This window comes from Ammospiza nelsoni, chromosome 4, assembly GCF_027579445.1.
Source record: "Ammospiza nelsoni isolate bAmmNel1 chromosome 4, bAmmNel1.pri, whole genome shotgun sequence".
NCBI lineage: Eukaryota > Metazoa > Chordata > Aves > Passeriformes > Passerellidae > Ammospiza > Ammospiza nelsoni.
The window spans coordinates 74,387,127-74,405,909 of record NC_080636.1 but is presented as its reverse complement, the minus strand read 5'-3'; the positions used below and the strand labels follow the sequence as shown (position 1 = coordinate 74,405,909).

General features: G+C 38.4%; 1 protein-coding gene across 3 annotated transcripts in view; it reads left to right on the top strand.

The window, feature by feature from the left end:
• Positions 1-18,783, top strand: part of SH3RF1 (SH3 domain containing ring finger 1) — an 88,180-nt gene that overhangs the window by 5,341 nt on the left and 64,056 nt on the right. The window lies entirely within an intron of this gene.

The following is an 18,783-nucleotide window of genomic DNA, read 5'->3' as shown; positions in this document are numbered from 1 at the left end:
AGAGCTAAAAGAAGAATACAAATGACCTCCATTAACAAGAGAAAAGCATGAATAGCTCAAAAGTTGGGCATTCCTGATGCAGTTGATGCCTATGCTGAGTAAGAATTGATGGTGTAATGTTGTAAGCAAGTGGTCCTGAGATGGGATGGTCACACATCCAATTTGAATATATTCCACTGTATGTCAGTGGAAAATCTTATCAAGAAATGTTACAGTGCAATGTGAAAGTCCTGAAGCTTTCCTCTTTTTGGTTATTTTTATTCTGGAAAGCCCCTAGAAACTCTGGAGATAGTGTTCTCGGTGAAGTCGACTTGAAATGAGGGAAAAGAATCATTACAGACTATTGGAAAATGCTCCTTTAGGTGTTAAAGGGGGCTAGAGCCACTAGTATCTGAGCATCTGAGTTGTTTGCGATAAATTCTTTTACACTGAAGAGGAAAGAAGGACCCACTAACAGGACATTGTTTCATGAGTTTCTGCTAATTCTTGCTGTGTCATGTAAATCCATGCATCCATTTTCATGGTTGTTTAACAAGGAAAGCAATACTAAAATTTTAAATTCCTGTATCTCTACTGCTGCAGCAGTTGTCATTTGTGATCCAGTAGGCTTGCCTGGGAACTGCTGAAACAGTTGTAATGGCAGAAGGGAAAATAAATGGAGCAGGTTTTCCACCCGAAGCTGTGGTGTTTGACCTTGCCACACATCTTGGGGCAATAGGGACAGTGGGCCACCTTCTGGTCTGTGTGGATTTAAGCAGGTTGGGCTTCTCTCTCAGACTCAATGGATGATGTAAGCAATCCATTTTCTTTTATCCTAAGCACCCTGGAGAGGAGAGCTCAGAGTGCACCTCTCACAATTTGGCTGTTGAGCATGTTGCAAAAATCTGACAGGAGACAAAACAACTGCTGCTTTTGTAGTGATGGTGCTTGCTGGACTATGAAGATCCTGGCAGAACTTAAATATCCAAAGAAACCTTTTAGACTAGAAGATAACAATAGGATGAAGAATGTGCATTCATGGATCAATAACTTTATTACATTATTGTAAATAAATAGGGGGATCGCCATGCATAGCAACAGGTGTAGATTGGAACAGATGTTTAAATCATGTTGGAACAAGAGTTAGTGGAATACAATGATACAAAGAATTGTATCAGTAAAAGTCTGCTGGACGAGTACTCTTAGAGGAGGCTCCCATTGTCATAATAGATCAGATTGTCAAGTATACCCATTTAAAGGAAAAAGCAGTTGTAGAAATATGCAAAAAACAGTGGCTAATGCAGTTGGCTTCATGACTGTTATTTGTGATCATAGGCTGGAGAATCATTTCTTGATGGTACCTGATTTTGAGCTGACCCCCCCCAACCAAAAGGTTATTCCATAACATATGGCATCATGCTCAGCATATAAATCTGGGGAAAGAAGAAGGAATGGGGGGGGGAATTTCCCAGGTAATATTTGAGAATCTGGAGATAGACACCTATTCGTGCTCTGGAGTGATCATTAGAAAATATTTTGTGAAGTCTTTTCAAATCATATACGCATGCTTTTGTTTCGTGTCATGCTTGCTGACATACCAGATTCTGCTTTTATGTTTACAGTTTCTTGTACAGTTTTAATTAGTTCTGTGTAACACTGTTGTATCCTATGTGAAACTAGAGAAAATTTAATGGAGATCATAAATATGAAAGAAAAGAGACTGACTGTTCTGGTGTTTGTATGTTCCCTTTCAGAGATAAATAATTAGGTAGAGAAGGAGGATAAGCAAAAGGAAGAACTGTCTCTGTATCCAAAGGCACTGAGAGCTTCCGGGCTCAGTTCCTGGCTTTGCTACAGACATCCTTTATGACCTTGCACATAGTCACTCAAAGCTCTTTGTGCCTCTGTTTCCCATCTGCAGATATGACTGATAGTACTTTCTTTGTGTGACTCACTATTTAGACTTTATGCTCTCCGGGGCAGACACTGACTTTTTTAAAATATTGGATGTATCTGTAGTTGTTTTACAATGGTTCCACAGTCTCAGTTGAGGTCAGTATATCCTGCTGTTAACTCTAAATCATTGACTTCCACATTACTGGAGAACTGTTCATAATCCATTTCCTGTCTCAAAGACGGTGCAATGCTTAGTGTCACATTGTTAAAAGGATTTAATTTTGTTTGGATGTTTAATAGGAAGTCACATGAATACCTCAATGAGGAAAAGCCAGACACTTGAAACGTCTGCGGAAGTCACAGTCCACCCTTCAGCTAGGGAAATCTGCATCTAACTGGCACACTGGTGTGTAGATTTGAGTCTGTTTTGAAAAGAAGAAGAAGAGAATATCCAGTGTAAATTGTGTTGATAATGCAGAAATGTTTAATTCCATACTTTGAACCTGCATAGCTATCTTGAACCTGCCAATTAACATTAATCTGCTTGATAAAATAGCGGTCAAACTAGTGTAATCTCCTTTTTTAGAAAACAATTAGGTTTTGAAGTAAACTGATCGATAAACTAAAAAGTCCACATTATTTACATGTGATACTGAAATCTGAAATCCCTCTTTAATTTGTTTACAAGCTTTTATTTTTTGTCTTCATGTGGAAGAGAGAGCTGTCTCTATTTCCCTTCATTTTCCAATTTAATATTCCTCCATTTATGTAGATTTGTTTAAAACCACCTACATGAAATGGTATCTTTTTTTCCTCCCCTTTAATGTGACCAGTGAGTTGCTCTGCTCGAAAAGCTTTGATCATTCAGAAAATTTAAACTTTTGCATAAAAATGGAAATCTCAAGCCGTTACTTTTAATGGGCTTGTGAAGGGAAGCATTTTTTTCGAGAGAATAAAAATCCTTGAATTTTTTTCTCATATTAGCAAAAAAATCAAATACCAACAAAATTGTTTTACATAGGGCATCCAGGATCTGGTTAGAAAAGTCAGTCAGTAGTGCTGTGTGTCTCTGTGCGTAGTGTCTGGCTTTCTGCAATGCATTTGGTGGCATCATGCACGGTATGAAGAGCTGGTTGGGATGGCATCAGCTAGAAATCCTTCTCCCCTCTCCTTTAACTGAGTGAAATGGTTTTTAATGGAACTTCAGTGTTTAGTGCATGGATAGGAACTGCAGAAAACAGAAAGCTTTTAACTGCAGCTGTGATAATAAAACTGGAAACTTGTTATGATCAGTTGTTTGTCTTTCTTTTGGTGAACTTCCCCTTGCAGTGCATTTGGCCTTCTCCCTATGATATGCTTAACACCTTCCTTGGTCTTTTCTTTGGCTCCATTGTTGTTCTTTATTCAAACAATCTCCTGCCTCTGATTTTACTGTACCACTTCCAAGAAAAAGAAAACATCTAGTTTTCTTACCTCTTGTGTCCCATTTGTCCATGACTGTGTCAGACATAAGGAACAAAAAATAAACAATAAGAAAGAAAATTTTCTATTGAGGTATGTGGATTATGTACAACCTTGTAGTATATTCAACTAAGATCTGCCAAATACATGAAGAGCATAAAGTGTAAGTTAATATTACTGTATTGCCTAGCCTCCTGGGATTATTCTTTCTTTTTGCTTTTTCTTTTTCTTCTTCTCCTTTAAATCACTGACTATATCCTCATGCTAGTGTGGGCAAGAGTGGGTCTCAGTAATTAAAGCTGAAATATCAACTGGTCAGCCCTGTTCATGCATACACCTTGTTACTGCCTTGACAGAGGAAAAGTGTGCATCTGTTAAACCTCATTTCCTGTTGGTCACAGAATCACAGAATCACAGAAGTTCAAGACTGGAAGAGACCTATAAGATCATCAAGTCCAGTCGATGTTCTAACTGTTCACTAGATCATGGCAGCAAGTGCCACATCCAGTCTTTTTTTGAATTCTTCAAGGGATGATGACTCCACCACCTCACTGGGTAAATGATTCCAGTATCTGACCACTCTTACTGTGAAATATTTGCTTCTTAATTCTAACTTACATCTCGCTTGACGCAACTTGAGACTGTGTCCTCTTGTTCTATCTGTTATTGCCCGGAGAAAGAGGCCGACCCCCAGCTCACCACAGGCACCCTTCAGGAAGTTGTAGAGAGCGATGAGGTCGCCCCTGAGTCTCCTTTTCTCCAGGCTGAACAACCCCAGCTCCCTCAGTCGCTCTTCGTATGGCTTGTGCTCCAAGCCCCTTATTAGTCTCGTTGCCCTCCTCTGGACACGCTCAAGTAACTCGATGTCCCTCCTAAAGTGAGGGGCCCAGAACTGGATACAGTACTCCAAGTGAGGCCTCACCAGTGCCGAGTACAGGGGAAGAATGACCTCTCTGCTCCTGCTGGCCACTCCATTTCTGATACTGGCCAGGATGGCATTGGCCCTCTTGGCTACCTGGGCACACTGCTGGCTCATATTTAATCGACTGTCAACCAGCACCCCCAGGTCCCTTTCCACCTGGGCACTATCCAGCCACTCCGTCCCTAGCTTGTATCGGTACAGGGGGTTATTGTGGCCGAAGTGCAGTACTCGGCACTTGGACTTATTGAAGTTCATCCCGTTTGATTCTGCCCATGCATCTAACCTTTCCAAATCTCTCTGGAGAGCCCTACACCCCTCTAGCAGATCTACACTCTTTCCCAATTTAGTGTCATCAGCGAATTTACTAATAAAAGACTCTAAGCCCTCATCCATATCATCAATAAAAATGTTGAACAAAACTGGCCCCAACACAGACCCCTGAGGGACACCACTGGTGACTGGTCGCCAGCTGGATGTGACACCATTCACCACCACTCTCTGGGCCCGGCCATCCAGCCAGTTCTGAACCCAGCAAAGGGTATTCCTATCCAGACCACGGCCAGCGAGTTTGTCCAGGAGTATGCTATGGGAAACAGTGTCGAAGGCCTTGCTGAAATCCAGAAAAACAACATCTACAGCCTTCCCTGCATCCAATAGCCGGGTTACCTGGTCATAAAAGGTGATCAGGTTAGTCAGACATGATCTACCCCTCCTAAATCCGTGCTGGCTGGGTCTGATACCCTGGCCGTCCTGCAAATTTTGCATGATGGCACGTAATATAAACTGTTCCATTATTTTGCCAGGTATAGAGGTCAGGCTGACTGGTCTATAATTGCCAGGATCTTCCTTTGCACCCTTTTTGTGAATGGGTATCACATTGGCCAGCTTCCAGTCATCCGGAACCTCACCAGTGATCCATGACTGTTGGTAAATGATAGAGAGTGGCTTTGCAATCTCATTTGCCAGCTCTCTCATTACCCTAGGGTGGATCCCATCTGGTCCCATGGATTTATGAATATCCAAGGATTTCAATAGTTCTATAGCAGCCTCCTCTTGGATAATGTGGGGGCCATTCTGTTCCCTAAAACCAACGACCAGCCTAGACGGATGGGAGTCTTGAGGGCAAGTCATCTTCCCATTAAAAACCGAGGCAAAATAGGCATTGAACACTTCTGCCTTCTCTTCGTCTGCAAATACTAACTTCCCACCTTTGTCCAGTAAGGAACAAAGGCTGGTCCTACCTTTCTTCCTACTATTAATATATTTATAAAAACATTTTTTATTATCCTTAACAACAGTCGCTATCCTGAGTTCAAATTGAGCTTTGGCCTCCTTAATTTTTTTCCTGCATACTCTAGCAGCCCTCTTGAATACTTCCTTGGAGACCTGACCCTTTTTCCAACTCTGATATGTCCTCTTTTTATTCCTAAGCTCCTCCAAGATCTCCTTTCCCAGCCAGGCTGGACGTTTGCCCCGTTGACTGATCTTTCGGGATACAGGAATGGTTTGTTCCTGCGCCCTCAAGATCTCTGCCTTGAAGTAAGCCCACCCTTCCTGAACTCCTTTATTTTTAAGAGCAGCTTCCCAAGGGACGCTCTGAATTAATCTCTTAAACAGGCCAAAGTCCGCCCTCCGGAAATCCAATGTACGAGTTATACTGGTGCTCTTCCTAATATCGCCAAGTATTGAAAACTCTATTAATTCATGGTCACTCTGCCCCAAACGACCTCCAACCCTCACATCTCCCACCAGCCCATCCCTATTTGTAAATAACAGATCTAATGTAGGCCCTTCCCTGGTGGGTTCATCTACCAGCTGTAACAAAAAGTTATCTTCCATAGATTCTAAGAATTTTCTGGATTGCCTCTTTACTGCTGTATTAAATTCCCAGCAGATATCTGGTAGATTAAAATCACCAACAAGAACAAGGGTTGATGATCTAGAAACATTGCACAACTGCTTATAGAATAAATCGTCTACTTCTTCTTCTTGATCGGGTGGACGATAACAGACTCCCAATATGATGTCTGCGTTGTTGGCCTTCCCCTTGATTCTTATCCATAAACATTCAACACCTTCTTCCTTTGTTTCAATTTCAATGGCATCGAAGGTTTGCTTAACATAAAGAGCTACGCCACCTCCTCTTCTTCCTTTTCTATCTCTCCTGAAGAGTCTGTATCCAGCCAATGTAGTACTCCAGTTATATGAGTCATCCCACCACGTTTCCGTGATGGCAACTACATCATAGCTTTGCAGTTGTACCATGGCCTCCAGCTCTTCTTGTTTATTGCCCAAACTGCGTGCATTGGTATACATGCACCTCATCTGGGCAACTGAGTTCACCCCTATCTTACGCTTACAATTCTTGGGCCTGTTTCCAGTTAGCTCAGCTGGTTCCCCTTCCCCCTTCAAGCTTGGTCCCTCTGTGTTAGACAGAAAAACTTGTCTAAAACTTGGAAAATCAGCAGTGAATTCTTGAGTCAGTTGAACTGGATCAAATCCTTCACTTTTCACATCACTAAATCAGAGTCTTTTTGGAGAGCAGGTTTTTGGGTTTGTTTTTTTTTTGGACTGAGAATTGCTACTGTGAGGTGAGCTGGATTAGTTTTAGAAAGCAAGTGGTCCTGAGGTGGGATGGTCACGCACCCAAGTGCTCTTTCTGCACTCCTTATCTCTCTTAGGTGTAGAGGGGAAGATGATAGAACTGTCCTTTGGCAGTCAAGCTGAACGCTGGGAGCTTAGAGCTTTGCTGCACTGAGCACCTCATCCCTTTCCCATGGATATTGCCAGAGTTGCCATGCAGTTTGGGTGCAGAACCCCAGCTGGTCAGCACACTGGCAATTGGTTAAGTCTGTTTTCACATTTGCATCCTCTAAAATGTCAGGAAATTGTTGGGACTCAGAAACATGCTCTGGAGAGAAGGGAAATCACTCCAAAGAGGGAAATCAAGTCCAGTATTTTTAATTCTTTAGACATGTGATGCTTATATATGTATCTTTAAAATGTCATTCAATGTTGCCTGGAAACCTGCAGATTTGGATTCTCCAGTTGAAGGAAGAGTGAAACACAGAAGTCAATGTTTCATTTATGGACACTGTTGCCCAAAGTGTCTCAGAATCTGAGCCTGCTAGGTACATCAAAGTCAGCTGTGGTGTGTTTATGAGCAATCTGCTGTACCCTTAGAAGCTTAGGGTTGTGGATCTCATTTTGCACTTGTGGCTCCCAGTATGAGATTTATTGTCCAAATAAAGTTTTTGTAGTGTAAGAGTATAAACACTTAAGAATTTTAAGTAATATCTTGTCTAGGTCTTTGTTCCCCTCTTATTTTGCTCTAGATTAAACTCCTCTACCCCCTGCCCCTCCCTCCCCCAGCATAAGCACTTAAATTTTCAAGTATTAAAAAGCCAGAACCTGCAAGGATGTGTCTGATCTCCTACAAATGAGGACAAGATTCTGTTGTGCACCATCCCTCTAACACAGGAATTCTGTTTGAAATATTGCTCATATGCTTGGCCTTCCACATCTCATTTTTTGAATATGGTGTGAATTCTGTTTGGGTTTTGTTTGTTTTTAATTGAACTAAAAGCTCTGTTCTGGTGTTTACCTGTTCTTTCTACCTTTCTTGATTTTTCAGAGTCAAATTTTAGATAGTCCATTTTTATATTCTGTAAATGTGCAAAGTATAATTTTCTAGTTTCTAGCTGGGAAGTATGCTATTAATCATAAATGCATTTTGATCAAAGGTAAGCATTTCAGTGTTGTTTAAATATTAATACAGATAACATTCTCCTCCTCTCTGAAGTGGAGGACTGCTGCCAGTGCTGTTCAGAAGATAAGCCTGGCATCAAGTGTCCTGTTGGATTTCGTCACACCTGAAGTGCTCCTCAGTCTTAGCATTTCTTTGTAAATAAAACTGATTTTATTTCATGGCATTAGTGTTGCAGAAAGATGAGATAACTCTGCTTTCCTCTTCTTGTAAAGGAAAGATTGCATATTACCTCTCTTGACTTTCTCTTTTCAGCATCTAAGCTTTCAAAATATACATGTGCATTGAAAGCTTTTTAAAGAACTGAACCACTGTTTTACCTTGTGTGAACCACAGTTCTACAAGACAAGCTTTTGAAAGCTCTGATTAAAGACAAAAGTATGCATTTCCTCCAGACTGTCAAGCTGCTGAACCCAAGAGAAGGAACGTAGTCTTACTTGCACAGGGGTGACAGAACATCAATACTGAATAATTTGAAGCATGTCTCTTCAATTATTCTTTTTTGGTATGCTATCTTAGCCCTTTAGATTATAGTCTTTGTTTTATTTGTATTAAAAATGGGTAAGAATTAAGCACTTCTGACTTTTAAAAGTGTTAAAATGGAAAATAGTCAAGGATAATCAGATGACAATCTGAGTTGGCATATATAGGGCATAGCTGTTCTAGAAGCTTATTTTAAACAAATCCAGTAAAGTTGAGTTCACTGCACTGTGGTAAAGTGCCTCTGAGTAGTGAAGAAGCTTTTATTCTGAAGCTAAGAGCTTGCTAAAAGAAAATCAATGTCTCGTGGACCTTCACTTGTTCATGTGTGCCAGTGCCCTTCTATCTCACATGGTCTTTCTCAGGAGCTAGATAAAGAAAGGAGACTCTTAAATCTTATCCACTCTAGCAGACTTAAGCCATTTTCAAAACCTGTTTAATTTAACACAGTTTTAAATCCACAGCCTTATTAAGTTAACAAGCCTTCAGCCTTGCCACCAGGTTCGGTGTAATCCTCTTAGGTCTTGGGACTAAGCAGGGCAGGGATAGTCAATAAGCAGATGAATAGATAATCTTGCAGAAGACAGATAGATTTTAAAGTTGAGAAATGCTGATCTGAATTTCCATTCAGCAAATGCATAACCACTAGTACATACCACTTGAGGAAAAAGTTGAAATGACTATCATTTTGTTTGAGGGGAGGAAGAGTGAATAAGGGATTTTTTAAAAAATGCATTAATTCCTGGTTTGCAACTCAATAAAATAAGGTTAAATTTTAAATATAGAGTAAGGTAGACAAAAATAGCAGTTTTGTTTCCTTGCTATTGTGCATATGCAGATTAAAATCTTCTTATGGTTGTTTCACAAGCTATTTTTGCAAATCTTTCAGGCAATCAAGGGTCTAGAATTTAAAGACCACAAAGAAGATTATGTTGATAGTGTGGCCATGGCCACCACTGCAGTCTGCATATTGCTTCTGTTCAGTTTTCACTCTTCTAACACTACTGAGCTAAAGCTGTATCTGTTTTCTGGGCATAACTCCTGAGGTAGTGGAATTGGAGGAATTTAAAAAGAGCCATATGTAGTGGAAGAATTCAGCCTAACAGGAGGATTCCTGCCAGACATGTTCACACAGCGCCAGAGTAGGAACAGAGGAAGTGGATCATAGAATCGTTAATGTTAGAAAAGTCCTCCAAGATCATCAAGTCAAACTTTTGACTGAATATCACTATGACCACTAAACCATATAATGAAGTGCCACATCTACTTATTTTTTGAACACTTCCAGGAATGGTGATTCTACCACTTCCCTGGAGAACTTGTTCCGATGTAGGATTCAAAGCAAGTCCAGGAGTTGGAGAGGGTGGCAGAAGAGCTGAACACACATCTCTGCTTGAGGCATGAAAGCAATCACTTATCTCATTGAAAGAGAGGGAGAAGGCTTCTGGGAGGAGATGGCTGAAAAGCAGAGAAATTTCAATATGATGGGTGATAAAGACCCAAATGGTCAAGTGATAAGGGAGGAAGAGGAACAGTGGTTCTGAAAGAAAACAAACTGTGGTGGTAGGCTTGGAACATAGCAATAAACCAATTAGATAAAATACTAGAGAGGAAATGGGATCAAGCAAATGACTCTTGGCTCACTGGAATTGAATTAGAGACTTGGTGAGGGGGAAGTGCTGCAGGAGCAAGCTGAAGAGGTAGCTTGATGTTTGAAGAAGGGTTTGGAGAGCACCAAAATAGAAAAGTTGCTATGGAGGTGTTGGCTAGACAAGAGGTGAGAAAGAAATGTAAATGTGTTGACTCACATGCCATCTCGTTTCCTTCCGTATGTGTGTGTATTTCAATACTGTGTATTTTATTTTTCATTGTTTATTTTGTAATAGTGGGTCATATATTATGTGACATTTAGACTAGTACAGTTACAAAATGGTCAAAGAACTTCCATTCAGAGCTTTGAAGATTACTTCTGCCATCTCCCTCAAGGACTTTAAGATTCTTCACAGGATTCTGAAAATGTCTATTTTACTACTAATAATATATTCTTATTGTTCTTATAGAACCAATAAAGCTGCAAATTCTATATTTCATGAAACGAACTCAAAAAGAACATACAAAAAGGGGGGGGGTAGTGTCCTAGGAATTGATGGGAAATTCAAAAAGATTCTCAAAGAATGAAGAAAAAATAAACATAATCTGTGCCTGTTTTGATTTGATGGCATTTTCTTTCATCTTACTTCCATATTTCCTAAGTCCTTTGTCTATTCCTTCAGTTAGTAATAAATGAAAATAAGGATTTAAACACCATGCTGGCATTACAGAGCATGGTCACCATCTATTATTTTGAATTCAGTCGTGATTATAAGACAAATGGATTTTATGGTACATGTTCTCCAAGAAAAACAATGGAATGTTTTCAGTATGTTTTCAGTCTCTTGGAGCAGCTCACCTTTCTGCCATACTTTTAAAAGAACTATCTTTCCAGAACTATGGTTTCAAAATATATTGGTTTCTGTAAGGGAGATTTGGTTTACTTTAACTAATAAGGGAATTGGATTTTCAGTGCAGAACTAGAATAACTAGTGGGCTGTTTCTGGAAATGGGTTCCCAAGGTAGTTTAAAATTTCAATAAATGTTTATCTTCTTGTACTGAAACCTCTGGACCCAGAAAGAAACATTAGGGTCAAGGAAACTTCAGCTCCTGTTGTGGGTTTATGCTCTTTTCTCAGGAAATCATACTTTTTCATATATTCAATTCAGAATTGTGTTGCTTGCAACAGGAACTGATGTCATTTATGCTTTCCTGTTTGTTTTTTATCACCCTACCATTTAATAGAACAGCATGGAAGACATAAAAATTTATTTTAAATGGTTTAGAAGAGAAACTGATTATCCTCTGCAGTCCATACACAGGTGGTGTGGGTTTTCCATTTAAAAATAAAATACTAAGTACTATGTCTTAAACAGTTAAATAAAGAATATTCCTAATTGCATGTATAGTGTTTGATAGACTTTTTTGTTTTGAAGTATGATACTGGTTTCAAATTTTCTGAGTTTTCTTTAAAAGAATCCAAGGAAACTGGGGGTATGAGTTAAACTAGCTCACGTGTCAGGAAGCATTTGTTCTGTTTTTTCCCTGCAGCAATCAGAATTTTACGTAAAAAGTGCCATTTTTAAAATATTCTCTGAGTAAAACTTTATGTAATGTGGCATCCTTATTCCTTTTAGAGATTTTGAAATGTGTGCAGTTAGGCTCTACCACACAGTTCCTTATTTTTTGATGTTGTTGGGAGTTACATGAGTTACTGAGATAGATAGGTAGATGAAGTTTGTGCCTGTTTTCTTGGGGTTTGTAGGCTGTGGTTGCCTAGGTGGGTGTATATTTTTGTCTGTAGTGTACTGCTCAGTTCACAGTAAGAGCTTATATTAGAAATGGTTAAAAAAGAAATAAAATTATTTTAGAGACAGTTTTGTACTTGCAGTCATGGAAGATATGGACTTCCAATCTTCAGAGGTACAGTCCCTGGAAGAAATCTCTGAATGTATGAAATTTTTCTTCTTCTTACAAGGGATTTCAGTGCTGCTTCACTTAGATACTGTCAGATTGAAGCCAGTTGCACGTGGGAGGTTTGAAGTTCAAGGTAATTTATCTGAATCAAACCACACTAACTTGGTCATTGTAGTCAGGCATGTCTTACAGCTTGAAAAACCTTTTAGCCCAGTATGCAGTAACCACAGCATAGTCTCACCAATTGTAAATGGAAAACAAAGTGTTCCGGTATTCCACATTCTGTGTTTCAAGCCAACCTTCAAGTTGTTGCTCTCAGGAATTAGTAAGTTTTGATTGTGTAAGATACCTTGTGATGTCAGAGAACTCTTCCTTGTGCTTAAACAGATATCTTAACCCTCAGATCTGGACGATGGCTGCAATTTCATTTAGGAAATATCTTGCTCTATCTTCTAACTACTGCTATTTGCACTGTAAGGCTAGCACCCTGCATCTTCCTGGGAACACCATCTAATTCTTGGGAAGTCAAGTACTTCTGGTGCTCAAAACTAGAACATAAGTAAAAATTTTTAAGATTTCATATAAACCAAAATCAAGTTATGCACTAGTTCTCTAGACTTGAATGCATAAATATGTTTAAAACGTGAGATTCATATTCTTTCTGCATGCTTCATGTTTGGGGAGGAAGTAAAGGCAATGAAATTTTTGTGAGATGTGGCTTTTTTAACTTAAGGAAAACCCTTTGCTTTTGCAAAAGAAGACCAAACTTAACACCAAATTGTTGGAGCTTTGTCATTACCAGAGAGGTCTGGTTTTGGGTGTGGATTCTAATTATTGAAATTTAGGCTGAACATACCATTAGATGCCAAAATGTGCTTTCTTTTTGGACAAGGTCGTTGATTTTTATTTAGGATAAATGAATTTGAATATCTTAGTAGAGGTACTTGGTGCATGAAATAGCATTTGATTTGTTCTGTGTTGTGAAACAAGAATACTTCTTGCAGATTTCTTTTGTCTGTTCAGCATATAAAATTTAATGGATGAAAGCTGTCCAAAGTGGTCTTACGTAAACACTCGCTATGTTTATATTTTTCAAGATCTTGTAACTATAGAAATAAAATTGCAGTTTTGAACTTAGCTATTAAAATATACATTGGAAAATATTCTGTTGGAATACAGAAGAGTGTTAATGGCTTCCATAAAAACAGATCTGGTAAAAATCAGTAAGTGCAGTAGATATCCTTCATTAGGGGGACACTGGTCTTAGTGTTCCTTTGGTAGCTGAAACAATAAAGCTGCTGCTTAAGCAGCATAAGTCTGGAACAGGGAAGACTACTCTATGAAGACTGATAAAATTGACCATAAATAGCAGAGCTAGGTCATTGGTGCATGCCTGAAGAGAAATGGAATTTTTGAGAGAGTGTTAACAAGAAGGAAGAAATGCATCAGAGCTTTGCATGAACCACCAAGGCAATAGATGACACTCTAGGGAGCACAGTAATTTCTGATAGCACCAACAAATTGCAAAGGATGCTGTTTCTTGGTCGTGTTAGTTTTGGATAAAATCATGATTTTATGAATATTCTTGGTAAGTATTATTTTGAATTTCATTTTGTCTTTCTAATGAAGGTGAGTCAGCAAGGACCTAGGAATGTTGGCTAGCTGTTTAGATTGAGGGCTAACAGATATTTTGTGCTTGATCTGTCTGATTTTTGTTTGTCTTTGCATACAATGTTTTCAAAAAAACATTGAAAAAAATTGTACTGGATGTAGAAGTCCCATGTTTTCTCTGCTTTGTCATTTTGTCAGTATGGCTTAAATCTGCATTAAGTGAATCACCTTAATTAAGGTAAGTCAGCCTTTGGTTCATATTTAATGTGCTGTGAAGATTGGTACCAGTGATTGTAGTGGCTTAATTATGTAGACTTTTGGCCCCCTTTCTAAAGGGGAACAACTGAAGTTGTTCCGCTCTGTGAAAATAAAATATTCACTGGAAAAAGGATTAAAACCCAACTGTTCACATCCCAGGCGAGTGCTGGGGTCATTGAGCCAGAGAATTGTTTTGTCATCGCTTTCAGTGCTCCAGTAGAGGTTAGAGGAAATCCATGCCAAGACGTCTGTGGTTTGGTGGTTAGAGCTCATGCCGTGTTGGATCATGTATTGCAGGTATGAATGATGCTTTTTTATGGAAATAGAACCTTTTTTCTTTTTTTTTTCCTAGTCTCTTTTGTTGTATCCACAGTGAATAATTTGATGAGATAAAATGATTCTGATTGCATATTTTGTCTAGGAAGCACTTAATTAACCATGGCTCTAAGTGTGGTTTTCCTCACTTTTTGACTATCAGATGGGGAACATAACATGTTGTTTTTTGTGTTGGCTTAGCTGTGATATTTCTCTTCTCATTTTCCTCATGTAAAGATGAGATTAATTTAGGAGAAAGTTGTTTGTTTCTGACTTCTGTTTTTATGAGAAAATAGTACCTCTTGGGATAAGCTTTCAGATGTCGGAGCATTATTGTTTTGAAAGAAACTAATATTTGGCAAATCATAAATAAAGGGGTTGTTTTACAAGTTAAATTGCTTTTAAAATGGCAGCATTAGAAGCATATGTAACTTTGAATATTATGTTCAGGTGCACTGTATCTCTGTGATCCTGTGGGCATTATATGACTGCTATTAAATTTGAAGGAAAAAATAACAAAAGCACTAATTTTAGTTTACTGTTATTCCCTTAATACTAGTACCAAATACTAATATCAAAGTACATTGAGATGTATGTGGACTTCAGTTTTTCATATGACCTTGCAAACTATCTAGCCTTTTTCCTATTCAAGTAGCTTCTTTCTAAGTGGCAGAAAAGAAAAAAGATTAAATTTTGTGTGCTTTATGTTACTGCACAAAATGTTTGAAAGCTTAGTAAATCTGTATTTGAGAAGAATCGCTGAGCAGTGTAATATTACTGGGTTTCTTTTTTGAAAAAGTAAAGTAGAACCTCAGTCTTCTACCTCCAAGGAGAGAGAACAACTGAGGCGCTACAAACGTAGTATTATTGAGAAGTACAAGTACATACTCATCATGGCTCTAATGAAGAATAACTGTTCTACTTGATGCATGCACATGAGGGAATAAAAGAGCCTGTAAAGGGCCATATAAAATGTTGGCACTACAAAGCTGAACTACTGGTGTGTAGAAACCATCCCTTTGTTCCCTTTGCACATTCTCCATTTACTCTGTGCAATACTTCAAATAAAATGGAAAACTAGGGTTTTCATGGGTGTGTTTTACTGCTTGCCTTCTACTTTTTAATCTATCACTTGATTATTTTTTATATATGTGAATTACTTTTATGTATTCCTTGAGTTTATGTATTTTTAATCTCTTGTAATCACGGTGCATCAGCGATGATTGTCTTAATGTAGCTATAATGATTTTTAAACTCATGGCTTTGTTGCAATTTCTGTTGGTGTGAACCATTTAATATAATTTTGAATTTGGAAATGCAGCCACCCAGCACAGTGTGCACAGAAAGGACTGCTGGACTGGCTTGGCACTCTGTGGTCTAATCTACTCAGGGATAATTAGTACAAGCATTAGAGATAGTTCCAGCCAGGCAGCATTAACACAAAGTTTCTAAGGAACCTCTTGCGTCTGGTTTTGTTTCATTAGTATTGGCAGTGCTGGAAGCACAGGAGAGTGCTGCCAAGGTTATTACCAGTGCATGGCCCAGCCTGTTCTTGTCTGGAGGTGGGACCCAAGACATTGGAGTCTAGCTTACATCACTGCTCTGCTTTGGATGCTGCTTAGTCCAAGGCTGACAAAATTAGGAGAAATTCTTATTCCAAGTGACATTGTGCTGGAAGCTTCTCTGAAGTGAATCATCCTTGAATAGACAAGACTGTTAAATGCTAAGCATATCCACCAGCATTTTCCTGTGTGTGCTTTCAGTGTTTGGATTTTCCAGTTTGTAGAGATAACATAGCAATGAAATGTGCCACCAAGGCACATCAGAGCTGCTGTCACTGTCAAAAACTAAATTTAGCCTCCAGCATTTTAACAGTAAAAATAAGCTGTTCATCTATCTCTTAAGCTAATACATTGCTACGATGAGAAAGATCTGTTAATAAGGAGTAGCCTTTGTGAGTGTAGACTTAATCATAGTAGATTTAATGATAAGGTTTATTAATGGAATCTTCGCCTCACACTTGCTCTTGTTGAAATTCAGTTTGCTTTCCATGACAATTACTTGTGAGAGATCTTAATTTAAATGCTAGTTTCTGAAACTAATTTTAGGCATATTTTTTGCAGCAGCAAGTGTATGTGTCCCATAAGACTCTTCTGCAGAAATCTGTTTTTACTGTTGGTGGGGCAACATCAATTCTTTTCCCTCCGGCCCAATTGTGTTTATATTCTTACTGTCTTTTGGTAGACTGGCAAAGACGTGACTGTTAAGATGCTAGATACTGCAGCTCTGATCACATACATGAACTGTGATTTTGGTTTCCCAGTGACTGGTATTCCACAGGGGTCCACTGCAGGTAGCTCTGAAAAATAGTAAGTGTCTGAAATCCTGCCTCTTCACAGCTGAGTGAAACTAGTCCTGAACTGCAGAAGACTAGTTCACTGGTGTTCACTGGTATTCACAGTATGCAATCCTCTCTAGAGTGAAATGATTACTTTGAGGATTTCTTCAGAAGTTGTTTTATCTTCAAAAACAAAAAGCTCCCCTTAAAATAGGACAGTCAATTAAAATTACAACAGCAAAAACCCCCTACCCAGTCTTGAGTACTTCCCAAAATACATAGACCTTTTATTCTCTATGTCGGGCTGTAGACTTTTCTGCTCTTGTTTGTGGGAAGTGGGCACTGTCCACCCAGCTACAGGCTGAAGAGCCCTAAGTCACTTCTACTCTGGTGCAGGCCATGGCAGGAGAAGAAACACAGTTATTTGAGTCAGTTGCAAAAGGTCAGTAGAAAATGGAGAAGGGAGTAAAACAACTACCAGGGCTGCTATGCATCTCAGATTCAAGAAGATCAGCTACATTTAGTATTATTTTACAACAGATGCCTCCAAATCAGCATGAAGGGTGGTCTTTTCTCCTTAATTTCTCAAAAGTGAAATTGCTTCAAATGGTCAATATGGTGAGCATTTTAAGTGCCATTGGTGCAGCATGCTAAAATTATGCTATAATAGTATTGGAATAGATACAAAGTCAGTAAAAAGTGACATTTTTCATTGGGCACAAAAGTCTTTAGCCATAGCTAAAGGTCATCTGTAGACTGAGATGTAATTGTAGGTTAAATGTTTCCAAAATTCCTTGTATGTTAAGCAGGTTTTGACTCACAGTAAGAATTTTTTTTTTTTTAATTTGAAAATGTTGAGCTTTTTATTGTTCTTGCTTCTTAAAAAGCATCTCAGTGACCTTAGAGGGCACAATTTTAAGAAAACAAATTTTCAATGGATGACTGTTGGTGCTAAGATGAACCTGGATTTCTCAGATGAAGATCAGTCTATTTCATCAACTCAAAGAGAAGGTGGAAGGGAAAACTGTCAGTGTGCTGGCTAGGTGAACAAGTCAGTGCCATGTGCACTTTGAGTTCCTTTACCATCTTGTTTGTTTTAAAGGTGATTTGTATTTGTTATCAGTATTGTTTGTATTCCAAAAGAATTTGTAGTTTCAATACTTAAAATTGATTTAAGATCATTTTACTATAAACCTTTTAAAACTCAACACTGGATAGTATCAAATAATGTGAGATTAAATATTCATTGACAGATGTGGAGGAGAAATCTTTCATTTATGAAAACCTGATGTGTCAGACAGGTAGAGCTTAGGATTCCAAGCTACTGTAGAAATTGCTCCTTTTAGTAATATTTCTGACTCACAGATTATTTTGGAAATTACTGGGACAGAAGTAATGAGCTATCCTGAAGTTCCTGCCCCTAAATTATTTTCGGGTGCAGCATTGATTGATGAGGCAAATTGCTGCCTTCATCTTGAATGGACTGGTCTTATTTATAAATAAATATGTAGATGAAGAAGCCTGTAAAATAGATTTAATAGTAGTCTTCATTGGTATAAATAAGAAGAGAACCACTGGATCCTTCAGGATTTCAGGTCTGTGTTACGTGTTTATATGTAATTTAAATGTGGCTCTTAAAAATGTATAACTTTAGTAGTAGTTGGAAAGTATTAAGTACTAATTTCTCTTGTTGCAAAATTAGTATTTCTTGTTTTCTGTAGGTATATAAGTGAAGTGAAGATACTGAAAATTAGTTTCAGTGTACACATTCTGTAAACAACTGTGGAAAAGGCTAATAAGTTATCATCAATAAGAATGTTTTGGTTTCTTAACAGTCATTCACGTGGTGGATAAACTTATGGCAAATTATAATTCTTTATATAAGAGGCAATCCAAACATGTGGAAGTTTTTGTGGAGAAAAGTGACAGCAAATAATCTTTTATTAGTTTCCCCAGTTTTTCTTTGTGTTTCTTTTTACTTGTTTTTTTTTTTTTTTCAATTGAAGTCTGACCTGTTAGTGCAAAGATTATATTATGATACAAAAGTACTTTCTGAAATTCAGTGTATTCAGTGAATTGGATTATCATTTAGATCCTGTTTCCAGCAGACAGGCCTGTAATTCTCAACAAGTACATTTGAGTGGATCAAGGAGTTGATTGAATCTGATTCACAAGACAGTCTCCTGTAGTCATCATGCATTTTACACACCACTCATTTGTTTTTGCCTTCTCTGCTCAAGTTTCTTACC